The sequence below is a fragment of the Mercenaria mercenaria genome, chromosome 5 (assembly GCF_021730395.1).
Source record: "Mercenaria mercenaria strain notata chromosome 5, MADL_Memer_1, whole genome shotgun sequence".
NCBI lineage: Eukaryota > Metazoa > Mollusca > Bivalvia > Venerida > Veneridae > Mercenaria > Mercenaria mercenaria.
This window is the reverse complement of record NC_069365.1, coordinates 4,189,904-4,205,427: the sequence shown is the minus strand read 5'-3', so window position 1 is coordinate 4,205,427 and position 15,524 is coordinate 4,189,904. Positions and strand designations below refer to the sequence as shown.

Below are 15,524 nucleotides of genomic sequence, written 5' to 3'. Positions count from 1 at the left end.
GGCGTTTATATGTGCAGGCTGGCCCATTGGTATTACTTTCGTCAGAGGGATGACTTCTTTCCGTGAAGCATTCTGCACCCCGGGTGAGGTTTCCAACCATTAGCTGTGAGGGCAAGGTCGTTCGAAATAATCAACCTTGATTCATTAGACCATGATTAACTGCCATTCCACAACCCAAGAACTCAATCTGGATACTGGATTTTAACAACAACAAGACTAGATATATAAAATATATTTTATTTAGAAGTGTATTGAAGTTAGTGCTTTGAGAACTCGGAAATTCCCTAAATGATCAACAGACGTCCAACCCAAGCGTCATCAATATTGCTTAGAATAGCAAAAATTCAGCTCAAATGGTGGATTCAGTGACCGTCATCAGAGATTCGTCATTAAATATAAGCAGAAAAAGAACACACATCTATTGTAAAATAAAGAAGAATTTACATATACGTGCAGTCTGATTTGTTTATGTGTATAGTACAAAATTCATTCACTAATATATTTTGGATGTTTCTGAAGTACGATGTATCATCGTGACAGTTTGTACGTAACGGTGCATTTCTTGTTAGTTCCTGAGAAATTCGAGGAACAGGGCTCCAGTGATAGCAAGAACAATTTGCAATATCACAGAGGTCCCATGCATGCCCACGGCTCCAGCTGAAATAAGAAATACAAATTGTAAATGATATATGAAACAAATCTGAAACTGCATATTAAACCGGTTTACAATTTTCACAAACCATAAGTCTGTACTGAGGTTCCCTTGTTGGGCGTTAAACTCGGGATAACTTAAACCTGTGATAGATGAAAGTACAAAGTCTGACATGATTTAATCAATGCATGTCTGAAAATCAAGACTATCAATTATTTTCAGTCAAGAAGAAATGGGGAAGATATCTTTAAATGAACGCAGTTAGTTGAGCACGAAGTGTTTGTTATTTAACAGATCAATTTATTACTATCGGAAACCAGAAATGAGCCGCGCCATGGGAAAACCAACATAGTGGGTTTGCGACCAGCATGGATCCAGACCAGCCTGCGCATCCGCACAGTCTGGTCAGAATCCATGCTGTTCGCTTTCCAAGCCTATTACAATTAGAGAACCCGTGATCCATGCTGGACCAGACTGTGCGGATGCGCAGGCTGGTCTTGATCCATGCTGGTCGCAAACCCACTATGTTGGTTTTCTCATGGCGTGGCTCAAATAGTTGTCAACTTTAAGCAATATTAATGAATACTACAAATGTCTGAGCATCTGATTGAAAAATGAAAAGAATATACCTGGTGTTGTGGTATTTGGAGCCATCGTTGTCGAGCTACTATTTTGAGCATTTACTGTTAGTTTGGTAACTGAAAATAAAAAAGATGTATTCAACCAAATCCGCTATAAGTGATGTAAATTACGATTTGGATGGGAAATGAAAGATTTACAGCAACAATTCTATATAATCTGGTTTACTATAGATAAAGTATAAATAACCTGTATTTTAGTGGAGTCTATAAGGTGAAGTTGGACTCATCGTGCGAAAAGAAAATTGTTTTGGTTACTAGATTTAACAACAGCTTGAAGACTTTTATCTTCATGAGCTGGCAGTGCACAGGAGACTTGCTCTCTTGCTCAATAACAACAGATTAAATTTTGTTAATAAATCTTAAGCTTCTGAAAAGAACACATTTTTGTCCGATCGCTGGACGGTCTCCTTGCTGAATAATTACTTTCTTTAGATTTTGATAACATTTTGTAAGAAGATTTAAAACGTCTAAAATGGCAAACAACGATAAACAACCTATGACGCGCGGACCGGTAAGAGAGCATTATGACGTCAAATTGTCACATGACATCCGGTTCTTTTCTACTATCAAAATATTTCAGTGAACATGTAAGAATGAGAACAATCAGGTGTTTCTAGTGGGTTGTCGTCTTATATTCTGGGCACAGTTCATCGTTCAGATGATTAGATATTAAACCACTCGGGCTAACATCCCCATGGTTCAATTCCTGCGCATCTGAACGTTGAACCGTGATAAATTAGACAACAAACCGTCCGAAGGCCTTGATTATTTGTTAAATAAAGCAACAACTTTCAAAGTGCTACTTCCTCCTTTAATGTAGAAAACATATAATTATGAGAATAATCAATAAAATACAAATGGAACGAGAATTAAATGCCAACAGATAATATCTACAAAGTAAATAACTTGCTTTAAAAGATAAAGCGATACCAAATGTTCGTCTTATTATTTTAACTACATGCATATATCCTATTCAACTGTCCACTTTGTAACTTCGTAACCACCAGGTATATCAAATTGTGGACAGGAATAAAGATACGACAAAGACACGGAAGAAAAAAGAAGTCGGTAGATAATTTCCGCAAACTGTAGGTCTATACATGCAGCTGATGGAGATAGCGGAGGTGCACACACAAGAAGATAAAGGCTTTGTTTAGATAGTAACATCCTTGTTGAAACACTATCGCGTGTAGACAGACGACCTGGTTAATATCGTCTGCTGTTCTATTTTTATTTATTGAAACGGAGATGGTTGTTTTGCATGATTTTGTCGTAGGTCCTAAATGTAAATTTTCGAACATGATACAGTAATTTGTTTTTATTACGCTTACGCAAGTTTAGGACACACTTATCTGAAATGAACTACATAACGATGATAGTCAATCATATTACTTTCCGAACATACAGTATACTGTGACATCTACAAACTCTGTAAGTAAATTATTACCTACCTTCTGATACCACAATCAAGCCGAACAATAAACACACAAAAGCTGTCTTCATCTGCAATATCAAGAACAACACTTGAATAAAACAGCCAAAAGTTTACAGAAAAAAATATTACGTAATACTTTTCTTATATTATTTGTTATGCTACATGGTTCTCAGACCTTTGGCTGAATACAGATGAACTTGAAAACATCATAAGTTACATAACATATATCACTGCTTTATATTGACGCCACTATATGGATTTAATCGATCTGGAAAAAAATGAAATAGACAGAGGGCTTAACCCATTGTGAACCCACTTTTTCAAGGTTGACAGATCCTCATATTGACCGGCTAATTTTTATTTAATCAAACAACTCAATAGCTCAGCTTCTTGAGAATAACAATAATTCATATATTTACAGTAACGTTTGGTCGTTTTGTCCTTGTGTTTGCTCTGGCGTTATATATGACGTCAAAGTGTTTGGCTTCGAAAAATTATGACATAACTGTTAGAGATTAATCAAATCTGTAAAAAGATCTTTTGGAAGCAAAGAATGCAACCAAGAAGAATAATATGTAGTGTGATCATAACACTTGATCATTACACTTGATTCTGGCTCCGCCTACGAGTCAATACTTTTTATCATTAATCATATAACAGTGCTTAGATCAAATGTAAGGAGTAAATATAGATTTGATTTAATCTAAGAAATAATACATAGCGGAAACGTGTTAAAATATGAGTTGGTCTAAACAATGAAGCCCAACTGTAAAACTTCACAAACAGTTGCTTGAAAGTTTCTTCTCGTTATTTTACAGGAGAACATCAGTAGTGTAATTCAAAACGCGTATACATAAGAAGCCGATGTAGTACTGAAATATTTCTACATGTATATTCTACTTGATCTTGTGGTCATGTTTGATGTACATTTGCTACTGTAATATTTGTATGGAATTATTATTTATCAGATTTTTATAGCGCTCATTTCACCCATAAAATAAACGTTTAACAGCGCTGTACAAACATACCTACATATCACAGAATGATATGGACACACAATAGTACAACACACAAAATATATATATACTAAAAACAATCAACATTAAAATTACCAGAGGTAGTTAGCTGGAATCAGGTTTGACTCTACATATTAATTATACTTGATATTTTAAAGAACAATAAACAAGGATAAATAACTTCTATTGCACAGTCATACAACAGCTTGTTTTCCAATGCAAAGTTAGTTTCAATAGACCTTGAAGAAAATATGTGTTTTAATGATCTTTTGAAAGCATCCAAACTTTTAGCGTCTCTAATGGTAGCCGGAAGAGTATTGCTGAAAAACTACGATCACCGTACCTCACATACAACTAGCTGTTTATATCAAATTTCTTCCTGGCTGATATATAATTTGATAAAAGATAAATACGAAGTTTAATATAAGGACTGACAAATATATTTAGATATAATTTTAGAATAATTGGATCTAAATTGGTTATAAATTTGTTATCGCTTTACTAAGCCTTTATCAAGTAATAACTATTAACTGAGAGGTTAATTTGTGATTACGAGAGGCAGTTATCTCCCATTATAGTAATACATAATGATTGTCGAACTATATGTTGGATTTTTTACTGCAAACAGCTCGAGAAATGCAACTAAATACAGGACACGTATAGTATTTTTGCTATGTTGTTTTTCCCAAATGTCAAAAAAAAGAAGAAAAAGAACAAAAAAATGTCAAGGTTATTCGCAAGATTTCATCTTCCTGTATCATAGATCGTCAGATAACCGAAATAATCATTTATAGTCGAGGATACATGCACTTTTGTATGGTTTTATATAAGGCAGTTTTTAATGTAAATTCATTGAGAATTAATTTTGTGTTATTGCTTTTCATATAGTAATTAGATTAGAACACATTGTCTTTACCTTTATTGACCATGCAGGTGGATGAGCTCTTAACAAATGAACTATTTGGAGATTTTAAATCAGGTCCAGAGAAAAACAATGATGTAAACGGATTTAACTATTTCTATGTGCTGCCGCTATTAGTGAATGAAAATAAAACGAATTTGGGGTTTGAACTCACACCGTGATCCGAAAGACCTTATTACTCGGTCGCGGATGCTCCTCTATGTTAAATGATCTCAACCGTCCCAGGCCGACAGTATACAGAATTTTACGTACTGATATCGGTTCCATTATTAATGTCACTACAACAAATCCCAATCTGAATAGAATTTAATTCTATATTAAATATACACTTAGGCTTTTAATCGAAAATGCATCAATTCACTTATCTGTATTCTAAGGTTCTAATGTGAAAAGTTAGGAACTTTTAAAGACGGATCTGTTCCAAAAATGTTAACAATACATCTACTGTACACGTTGAATTTATAAAGAAACGGTATACCAGCTTTATATTACTTAAAATCCTTTCTTGTATTCACGATGTTTTGCTCAAAATTATTATGGGCGTCTAAGTGTCGCTTATCGGCATTCTTCCGCAACCATGGATCATGATTTCACACGAGAAAACGTTGCTGATATTTTTTTTCTTTGGTGGAATTCGTATTATTATATCACGACGGCATATCTACAACAGAATTTAGGCATCTCCAAATTAAGTAATAGTCATCGGGGTTTTTTTAAAGATGAAGCGAAGCGGATAGAATTAAACGAAGAAAAATGATGAAGAGGATAAAATTAAACGAAGAAAAATCCCAAGTGCCTGTGATTCGAACCCGTGTTGCACGGGCTGAAGGCCAATGCTCTAATCACTCAGCCAAAGAGTTGACTCCCTATGTTGGAAAAATTGCGCATTCTTTTATTATTATTTTTACCTGTTTTTTACAATTACTACTCTTACTACTACCATTATTATTAGTATTAGAATTGTTGTTATTATCACCATCATTATAGCAACAATCATATAAAGTCTATATAAGTTGACGTTCTATTGCATCAAACATCTTCAGATAACCGAAATAGATAATCATATAAAATCACTTATAAGTGCAGACGTCTGCTGAAGTACATATACTATCAAAAACCTGTCTTTTTATCAACGTTTTGAACACCGTTGGTTTAAAATATATCTTAAAAAAAACGTAAATTATATTTCTAATGATGCAATATATACGCGCACTAATTTAAAATGACCAAGTTTTTCTCCTTTAAATTGGTGCATTTAATTTATCATTAAAAAAACAAATTTAAGATAATTAACTTACTGAAGAATGAGAAAAAAATAATTATAACTCACCATTTTTGGTCCAGGACAATGTAACCTATTCCTCACGTTACTTTATCTAGTTATGGGCGTATTTGTCTTCCCCTTTGCCTTTTTAAGTAATTTTAGGCCAAGGTTTCGAAGTATTTGTTTTCGGATATTTGGTGTTCATTTACAGCAGTTCCCATGCATATGTATCGCATGTTTTAGAAAAATTATTAGTTATTCTAAACTGAAAAAAAAGCCCTGAAAGTACTTTTGAAAGTTTAACAAACGGGTAGAAAAAGCTTGTCCAAAAATATACTTGCCAGTATTAATTTATACTAATTTGTTTTAGCTCGATTGTGATGAAAGCTTCAAGCTTATTGTAACCACTCTCGAGTCTGCTTCCTGGAAAAACCAGTACTGGTGTCATATGAGAAGTCATGTTCGTGACCCAAGTGGGGCTCGAACCCACGACCCCTGGATTGAGCAGCCGACACCTTATCCACTAGACCACCGCTCCCCTCTTGCCAGTATTAAACATATCACTAAACTCTACATCCACTAGGAGCAGTTGGATTAATTTGCTGTTTATATTTAGTGAAGCTGAAAACTTATTTAATTGGAGAAGTATCTGCCTTTAATGGCTTTATAGGGAGGCGTTAGCAATACGAGTTAAACTACAAAAAAATGTATACTTTGCTTACATTCTCGATGATACATGTTACTGTACTTCTATGAATTTTGACGCTGTTTTAGAGTGGTCTTTTGTAAAGTTTCCTTACGTTTCAAGAATTTGGTTGATAAGATTTTCCAAATTTGAGATTTTCATCATCAATAGGCGAGCCATAATGCTAGGACGATGAATAATGCGTATTTAAATCCACATTTGTCAGGTGAAAATGTAACCGGACAATTGATAAATTTATAAACATCGTCAATTTCAGATTAAACTGATATCAACTCCTTTTGAGGAAATTTAAAAGCGTTAGTGTTAATAAAAGAAGTGATACTCAGGTGGGTAAGAAATTCTTCCGTAATCAAGATGCAATGAATATTGTCCAATATCCAGATATGTTTGTTCTTATTTACATTTATATATTAAAGTTTATTCATTAAGAGGGAAGTAACTCCAGCAGGTTGTTTCTACATTGACATTTTTTATTGCCCCTAGCTCCGAACATAGGGACTGGTGAAAGTTGGCTTATAGTGTCTCGAAAACTTGGCAGCCTGGAAAACCTGGGATGGGCTCGTGGGATGGGCTCATGGGATGGGATGGGCTGAAGGTCATGGGATCGTGGGCCCAAGGTCAGAGACATATATAGTGAGGAACATGAATTAAAAGTTCAACTGGGCAATTAAGAGGTCAGCTAAGGATAACAGGGACACAGCCTGTAATTACAATTCCCAGAGTGAGACTCACACTGTATTGGCCGCCAAGAAGGGAAACAAAGAAAGAAAATACCAACACTTAGTCCTCTAACTTGTTAGAATGTACTTCTACGGTTCCAATAGAAGTGATGAAAAATTTATGAACTGTATTTTTATCATAAGTAAAGCAAAAAAGCAATTATTTTGAACAAAATATAATCATTTATTGTCCACTTGGTGTTAATGTAAACATCTTTTTTTTTATGATAAGTAGAACTAAAAAGCAATTATTTGGAATAAAATACGGTCATTTATTGTCCACCTTGTGTTAATGTAAACATCAAAATCTATTACCAATAAATCGAAAATTGCCATATGTTTGAGAATCTCCCTTTTCATATCTTATAATATGTCTAATATATTAAATTCATTTCTGTCATCTTTTTATATTGAAATTTGTCAATTATTGTTTTCTTTTTATTTTCAGTAACTTTTTTTTCAGAAATGATTTATGACAAGTTCCATTTCATATTTTCTCTCAAAATAGATTTTCATCAAACAAATTAATGTTGTAGGTTCATTCTCTGACTTGGGTTAGAGGTCAACTGCTGAATTCATCATTTTTCTCCCTGTGACATATATACATGTAATTCTACCCTTTATCTTCATAATTCTTCATTCTACCGAAATGTTTTGTTTTGATATTCAAATACATTTCTTCTGCTATATAAGTCTACTTTTATTTCATAAATGTATCACTTATAAATACACATGCAAGAAGTATATATTTTTTAATTTTCATAATATGACTTTAAAATTATTACTGTTCTATGTGTTTTTATTTTTCATATATTACTTTAAAATTATTACTGTTTTATAAAGTGCACTACTGACTGCATCAAGAGAATTAACAATAATAATGATAACAATAATAAGAAAATGTATTTACAGTTATTAGCCTATAGAATTAGACATTAACCAATTTTGTTACTCTCAACCAGATCTTATTGATAGTACAGCATCAATTCCCAGGAGTATCATTTATTTTATAGAGAACTGTTCACCTTAAGAAACCTTCGAGAATCTGAGAAAATGTCAGGGGCAAATAAGTTCAGCCCATGTCCTTGAGCCCATCCCATCCCATCCCACGAGCCCATCCCATGAGCCCATCCCAGGTTTTCCAGGATCCCCACAAACTTGTGAGACAAATTCCCATTAATTTCTTTTAATGATAATCAGCTGCTATCACTGTGACATGTTATCTAAGGGTTTCATGTGCTAGCCACCATTTAATGAGCTGTAGCAAATTTACCGATTTATGGCCTGCCCTCAGCTTGTAATGGCTTATCAGGCAACAGGAATGTGCTTTCATACAAAAGGGATATATATCTAAAAGAGGTTCGGCTGTCAGATAAAATGTGCTATTTTAGAGGAGGCTTAAGATTTTCTTATTTTGCTTGCAGTATTTATATAAAAAATAACCATGCAGCCAGGAAGCCAGGCTACAACAAATCTTGCTCATGTACGTTTAAAAGCAATGTAGATCTTTTGGTATAGAATGGATATACTTTTTTTTTGTATTTTTACAGAGTACATCACCAACATGTTGACAAATTATGTTACAATAATTATGGTAATTACGTAGTATGTTATAACTGACATAGAGCATAGACTGGCGGAACAATCACGTGAGATGCCAGATTACTATCTTAGTAAGGAATTATTTTTATCGATATGTGCTAAGGAAATTATTTTTTTTACCGTATACGTCATTAGAATACGAAAGTAAACAAAGTCGAGCATGAATAATGCGTTCTAAGCTTGGAATTAGTGTTTGAAATTATTTTTGTCCAATGGCATTGCAGTATTTTTCAAATTATTGGGAAATTTATTTTGGTAAATCAACATTTACTTCCAGTCGTTTATTAACCCGGGAAGTCACCTACTGCGCCGCGCCAGACCAATTTAATTTGATAAATGCTTACTAATAAACACTAACACATGCGTTTACGAGGATCATCAAATAACATAAAAAAACTAAATTAAACATTTAAATAAATGCATTTCTTTCAAGTCCGTAGTTGTATGATTTACCTGAAAGCTATGTACCAAGGTCGCCTCACATGTGTATACAAGATACGCGTAGAAGCAAGAAAAACAAATACCAAGTAAAAGTGACTTTAATTAAATGATAAAGCAAACTGCATAAATTTACAATTTAATTTATCTTCTCAAGTACGCCACGGCAGATACATGTACTAGGAAGTGACACGCCTACTTAAGGATAGCGTGATAGGGGACTGGGTTAAATGCGTCAGGGTTCAATCATCCCGTAAGGCAAATGATTTTTCATGGTAAATTTATGTAATATATCCTATCATAAGCATTCCTTACCATCATTTGCATAATATATTATCTTGTCATGCTAATTAGTTCTGCTCAGTTAAATGAATTTTCATTAATAAAATGTAATCAACCGCACCAGAAATCCTGACGAAACCCCTTAAAGCTAAATGGGCGAAATATTTTCATGTAATGATGTTTGTTTTTAATTTCTATCCATGAATAAAAAAAATAGACTATGACTTAATTAAATCTTTGACTAGAAATCTGGTCTTGAACACGATATGGTATCTGTTCTATTAAGCCAGGGTTACCGATCGCCAAAAGTATAAATTTGTCTTGTACGCGACGAGTCTTGCTGTGATGAATGTATGTCAATTAATGCATGGCAAATTTATTTGCCGGATAAAAGCGGGAAAAAACTGCCAGATCGAGCGCAAAACCCATAACCGGTTTCCAAAGCACGATCGAGTAAATATACATGCTCTTGGGTAATAGAGTACTTTTCGGTGCAATAAACGGTCTACCGGGTGTGACCTAATAATCCCATAAACAATACGGGTCATCTAATGACCCAAGGATATCATCCAATGAAGTTGTACGTATCTGGTTACTATAGTTACTTGCTGGATAACGCTTTCAGTCGTGACCTTGATATTGTGTTCCCTTTAAATATTTATATCTACCTAGAAGGATGATTGAATGCCAATTCGCTGCGTATCACAAGGGGTGTACAGTTGTTAATCGGAAACCTATTCAACTGCAAGGTAGTTTTTTGTTGTGCCGACCGTCCTTTTTCATCCCTCACCCCACCTCAAACGATAGACGTCGTCGTCGATCACCCTAAGATGTGTGAAGACCGTAGGCACAAAGGCCGGTTGTATTACTAAAATTTTGTTTTATGATCTTTAGATACCTGGGTAGTTTACATAGAATTATATATATAGCATTATCCTGTTATTTGGTCCGCGGACCAGAAACTTTCCGGTCTTATTTTCTTGTTGTATTATAATATGTAACTTTCTTGAAATTATATATCGGTGTTTCTCACCGTATTGGGGTCAAAAAGTAATCCATCCTAAAATGTAGTTCCTATAGTGTTGCAAAAAAGTCCCTTCCTCAGGTGACTATAGTCTGTATCAAAAGACTAATGCTATTTATTCCGTACAGTGTTGAAAAAAATAGTCCCTAACCTCAGGTGACTATAGTCTGTATCAATAGACTAATGCTATTTATTCCGTAAAGTAACCGAATATGAAAACTACTTACATGTCAGTTAGAAGTCCAAAATTACTTCCCAGCAAATGAACAACGAAATATCCAAGTTTTAAAGGAACAGTTCCAGCACAAAATTAGTAAAGTCTTTATTCCGAGATACTGTTTACGTACACACACAAAAAAATCAATATACTCGTATCGGTTATTTGTGACATTAAATGCATACAGATTGTATTTCTTTTCGTCAAACAGACGGAATAAATCGCGAAAATGTTTATATCCGCTCTCATCCCTGCACAAATTTGTCAGATAAGCCCACTTTAGAAATATATCTGGATTTAATTCATTGACATACACGAATGCAGCTAATAATAAACGATCAAAATGTTTAACACCTATCTACCAAAACAGTCTTCTAATTAGCTTTGGCCACTTTTTAGCATCTCCAATAATGTCTTGTATTATCATCCATTGTAAATTTTTCTTCTTCCATAGCTAACGGTCAGTTGAAACTTGCAATCAAAATCAAGGCATATTAACATCTCTGTGAACTATGTTAATGGGTTCATTCGAAGTACATGGTTATCTTTTGATCTGAACGTAAAATTATGGGTAAACATTGTCTGCAGAATGCCTGACCTCACTATATATACTCCTGGTATTTGGTCCGCGGACCAAATAAATTCTTCGTCGCTATATATACTCCTGGTATTTGGTCCGCATCTGAAAACTTCTATATTAACGAATTATTTTAAGAATGTCACCCCCCAAAAGACTACCAAGCCCCATTTTCTGAAAATATGCTCCCCCAAAGAAAACCCTTTTCCCGGGGATACTTCCCCTTATAAGGCATTAGAATGAATCTATTGGAAAACATTTTCGTCTCTATATATATACTCCTGGTATTTGGTCCGCGGACCAAATAAATTCTTCGTCGCTATATATACTCCTGGTATTTGGTCCGCGGACCAAATAAATATTTCGTCGCTATATATACTCCTGGTATTTGGTCCGCATCTGAAAACTTCTATATTAACGAATTATTTTAAGAATGTCACCCCCCAAAAGACTACCAAGCCCCATTTTCTGAAAATATGCTCCCCCAAAGAAAACCCTTTTCCCGGGGATACTTCCCCTTATAAGGCATTAGAATGAATCTATTGGAAAACAATTTCGTCTCTCTATATATACTCCTGGTATTTGGTCCGCGGACCAAATAAATTCTTCGTCGCTATATATACTCCTGGTATTTGGTCCGCATCTGAAAACTTCTATATTAACGAATTATTTTGAGAATGTCACCCCCAAAAGACTGCCAAGCCCCATTTTCTGAAAATGTGATCCCCCAAAGAAAACCCTTTTCCCGGGGATACTTCCCCTTAAAAGGCATTAGAATGAATCTATTGGAAAACATTTTCGTCTCTATATATATACTCCTGGTATTTGGTCCGCGGACCAAATAAATTCTTCGTCGCTATATATACTCCTGGTATTTGGTCCGCACCTGAAAACTTCTATATTAACGAATTATTTTAAAAATGTCACCCCCAAAAGACTACCAAGCCCCTTTTTCTGAAAATATGATCCCCCAAAGAAAACCCCTTTCCCGGGGATACTTCCCCTTAAAAGGCATTAGAATGAATCTATTGGAAAACATTTTCGTCTCTATATATATACTCCTGGTATTTGGTCCGCACATGTATAATTTATTATGTGTATTCCTACGCGACCTTACATGACCTCAACAGTGAATGGCGGAAGGATACACAATGATTTTTTTTAGAATGGCGGATGGATACACTATGATTTTTTTACAAAGCCGAAGCTAAACATATCATTTAAATGTTGTGGAATTTATTTGGTCCGCGGACCAAATAACAGGATAATGCCATATGGTTACCTTTCTGAGGAATGCTACAAAAAACGAGTCTGTGATAAAGTTGCGTTTAGCCATATAGCTTTTGCGCATCGTGGACTTCTATTCGTTGAATGACAAGAAGTTACGGCAGTTTTTCGTTTTCTATAGGGACTCCACACTGATTTCCAATGAGGCCACTATGCCTGGGTGGTATTGTCATAGAATAATAATTCCCAGAAACGTGAAAAGAGAGATGCACTTTGATGTTTATCCTTTGTTTGAGCTTGAATTATACAGTTAATCGCTTACACTTTGAAATTAAAACAAAGGCACGTAACTCTTTATCAAGTTAGGCAATTGGAGAAGTGATTAAGATTTATCTTTAAATAATGGAACAGCTTATTTCTTTCGGTCATTATTTTGATACATCCTTTTACATGACATAGTTATATGTAACTTAATACAAAAACAAACTGTCAATATTTGAATCAAGAGGGCCATGGTGACCCTGTATCGCTCACCTGTTAAACTTGGCTTTGGAATTATGAAGATAAACACTGTGACCATGTTTCATGAAGATAGGGTCATAAATGTGGCCTCATGTGTATTAACAAGCTTTTCCGTTGATTTGAGCAGGTGACCTAGTTTTTGACCTTAGATAACCCAGTTCTAAAATTAACCTAGGAATCATCAAGATAAACATTCTTATCCAGTTTCATAAAGATAGGATTATAAATTTGGCCTCTAGGATGTTAACAAGCTTTTCCTTTAATTTGACCTTGTGACCTAGTTTTTGACCCAAAATGATCTAGATTCAAACTTGGCCTAGAGATCATCATTCCATGCAAGTTTGTATCAAATCAAAGCATAAACGAAACATCTATGGCTGAAAGGGCCAGAACAGAAAAATTTGCTCCTTTCAGGGTCAGTTACTCTAGAATCCATGATGGAATCTAACCGGTTTTCGAAAGGTCCAGGTGAGATCTTATTGTGACTTCAGTTTTGTTTGTCAATGTGGTTAAAATCGAATGTAAAATGTCACTTCTAAGTGTTCACAAGTTAAAAATTTTGGCTCTTTTAGGGGTCAATCAGGGGCTGTAACTACGGGACCTGTGATTGGATTTTCATCACGGAATCCATGATCTATTGTTTTAAAGATATTTTGCAAGTTTGTATGAAATTAAACCATAAACGACGTCTCTATATGGCTGCAAAAGCCATACTAGCACATTTTGGCCCTTTAAGGGGCAATAACTCTGTAACCCATGATAGGATCTGGCCAGTTTTCGAAAGAAATCGAGATATTTTTCCATTACAAGTTGTTTGCAAGTTTCATTTAAATATATTGCAAAATGTTGCCTCGTTCACAAGCCTAAATAGCCAATTTTGGACCTTTAAGGGAACATAACTCTTGAACCCATGATGGAATCTGGCCGTATTTGAAGGAACCGAGATATTGTGTCAATTCAAGTTGTGTGCAAGTTTGATTAAAATTGGTTGCAAAATGTGGTCTCTATCATGTTAACAAGCAATTGTGGACGGACCACGGACGGACAACGGATGAAGGACGATCACAAAAACTCACCCTGTCACGTAGTGACAGGTTTACTTCGTCTAGTTTACTTCACAACACAATTACGTATACCAAATCAGTAGACACACATTGGTTTTGGTGGGGTTTATGTCACACACACATACACGCACGCACGCACACACACACACACACACACACACAATTACAGGTCATATGACGTCTTTCCAGCATTTGATGGTGAAGGAAAACTTAAAATGTACATAGTTGCAAAAGACCCTGTGTAAATATAATTATAAATATATGATATACAATTCAGCTAGACTCAGTTACTAAAATAATTTCAAATGATGAATAATATAAACATATAGAGAAGATAATATATAGTTATGAAAATAAAGTCTGGCAGATTAGAAAATGGCGCATCTATGAAAAAAAGGTAAACTTTTGAGAGGGTCTGGAATGGCCAAAACCTCTAATGCGGTTAAAAATTGTGGCCCGGCACTTATGTGCTCTGCATATACTTTAAAAAAAACATGCATTCGTGAAATTTATTGTCTAGTAAATTTTGTATTGTCCTGTGAAGAAAGCAATCATATATGGTTAAATCATAATTATCTCCCCGTGTTTATCTTCATTGTATAATATCTATTCAACGCCGAAACGTTGGTGTTGGATTTTGTTTATGCACGAAAATTAAAAAGACCAAAGAAAAGGACGTAAATAAATCATTAACATCCTTGTCTTAGGCTATCTTCAAGTTTTACAGCTGCACGCTATACATAGTTTACATAGTTTGCAAGTGACCCCGGAAGATTTTGTTTTCCTTCAAAATATGAGAACTTCCCTGAACATTGAAAACCAAATGGTATTTATGTAACTTAATATATTTTATTCACTTTAAAAAAAATGAAGAGATAAATTGTGATTTTGAGTCATGAAAAGTCCCTGAAAGTCTGGTTTGTTTCAGTTGTACCGGCCCACATGCAAAGACAATATCTATCAACCGCTTTAAATCAAAATATGCAAGCACACATACACACCTTAGTTACTCGGGTATTTCACCAATACTTAAGATAACCTGTATTTCCTATGGCATTCTTGCAAGCCTGTACGGTAGGATGCAGGTTTTTTCATTTGATGTTAATGCCACTTAATTTTAAAGTAGTAGTAAAACAAAACGCACACAACTTCTTACAGGTATCATATTAATAACTAGAGCTATCACTAAAGGTGATGAATGTACCCCTCTGCATGC

General features: G+C 34.7%; 1 long non-coding RNA gene across 1 annotated transcript; it reads right to left on the bottom strand.

Annotated features, from left to right (window-relative positions):
- Positions 1 to 221: 221 nt before the first annotated feature.
- Positions 222 to 6,101, bottom strand: LOC123556296 (uncharacterized). The gene is made up of 4 exons (XR_008370860.1): positions 5,997 to 6,101; positions 2,745 to 2,796; positions 1,282 to 1,350; positions 222 to 657 (listed from the first exon to the last, which is right to left on the bottom strand). It is a non-coding gene; the product is annotated as an uncharacterized LOC123556296 (long non-coding RNA).
- Positions 6,102 to 15,524: the final 9,423 nt, after the last annotated feature.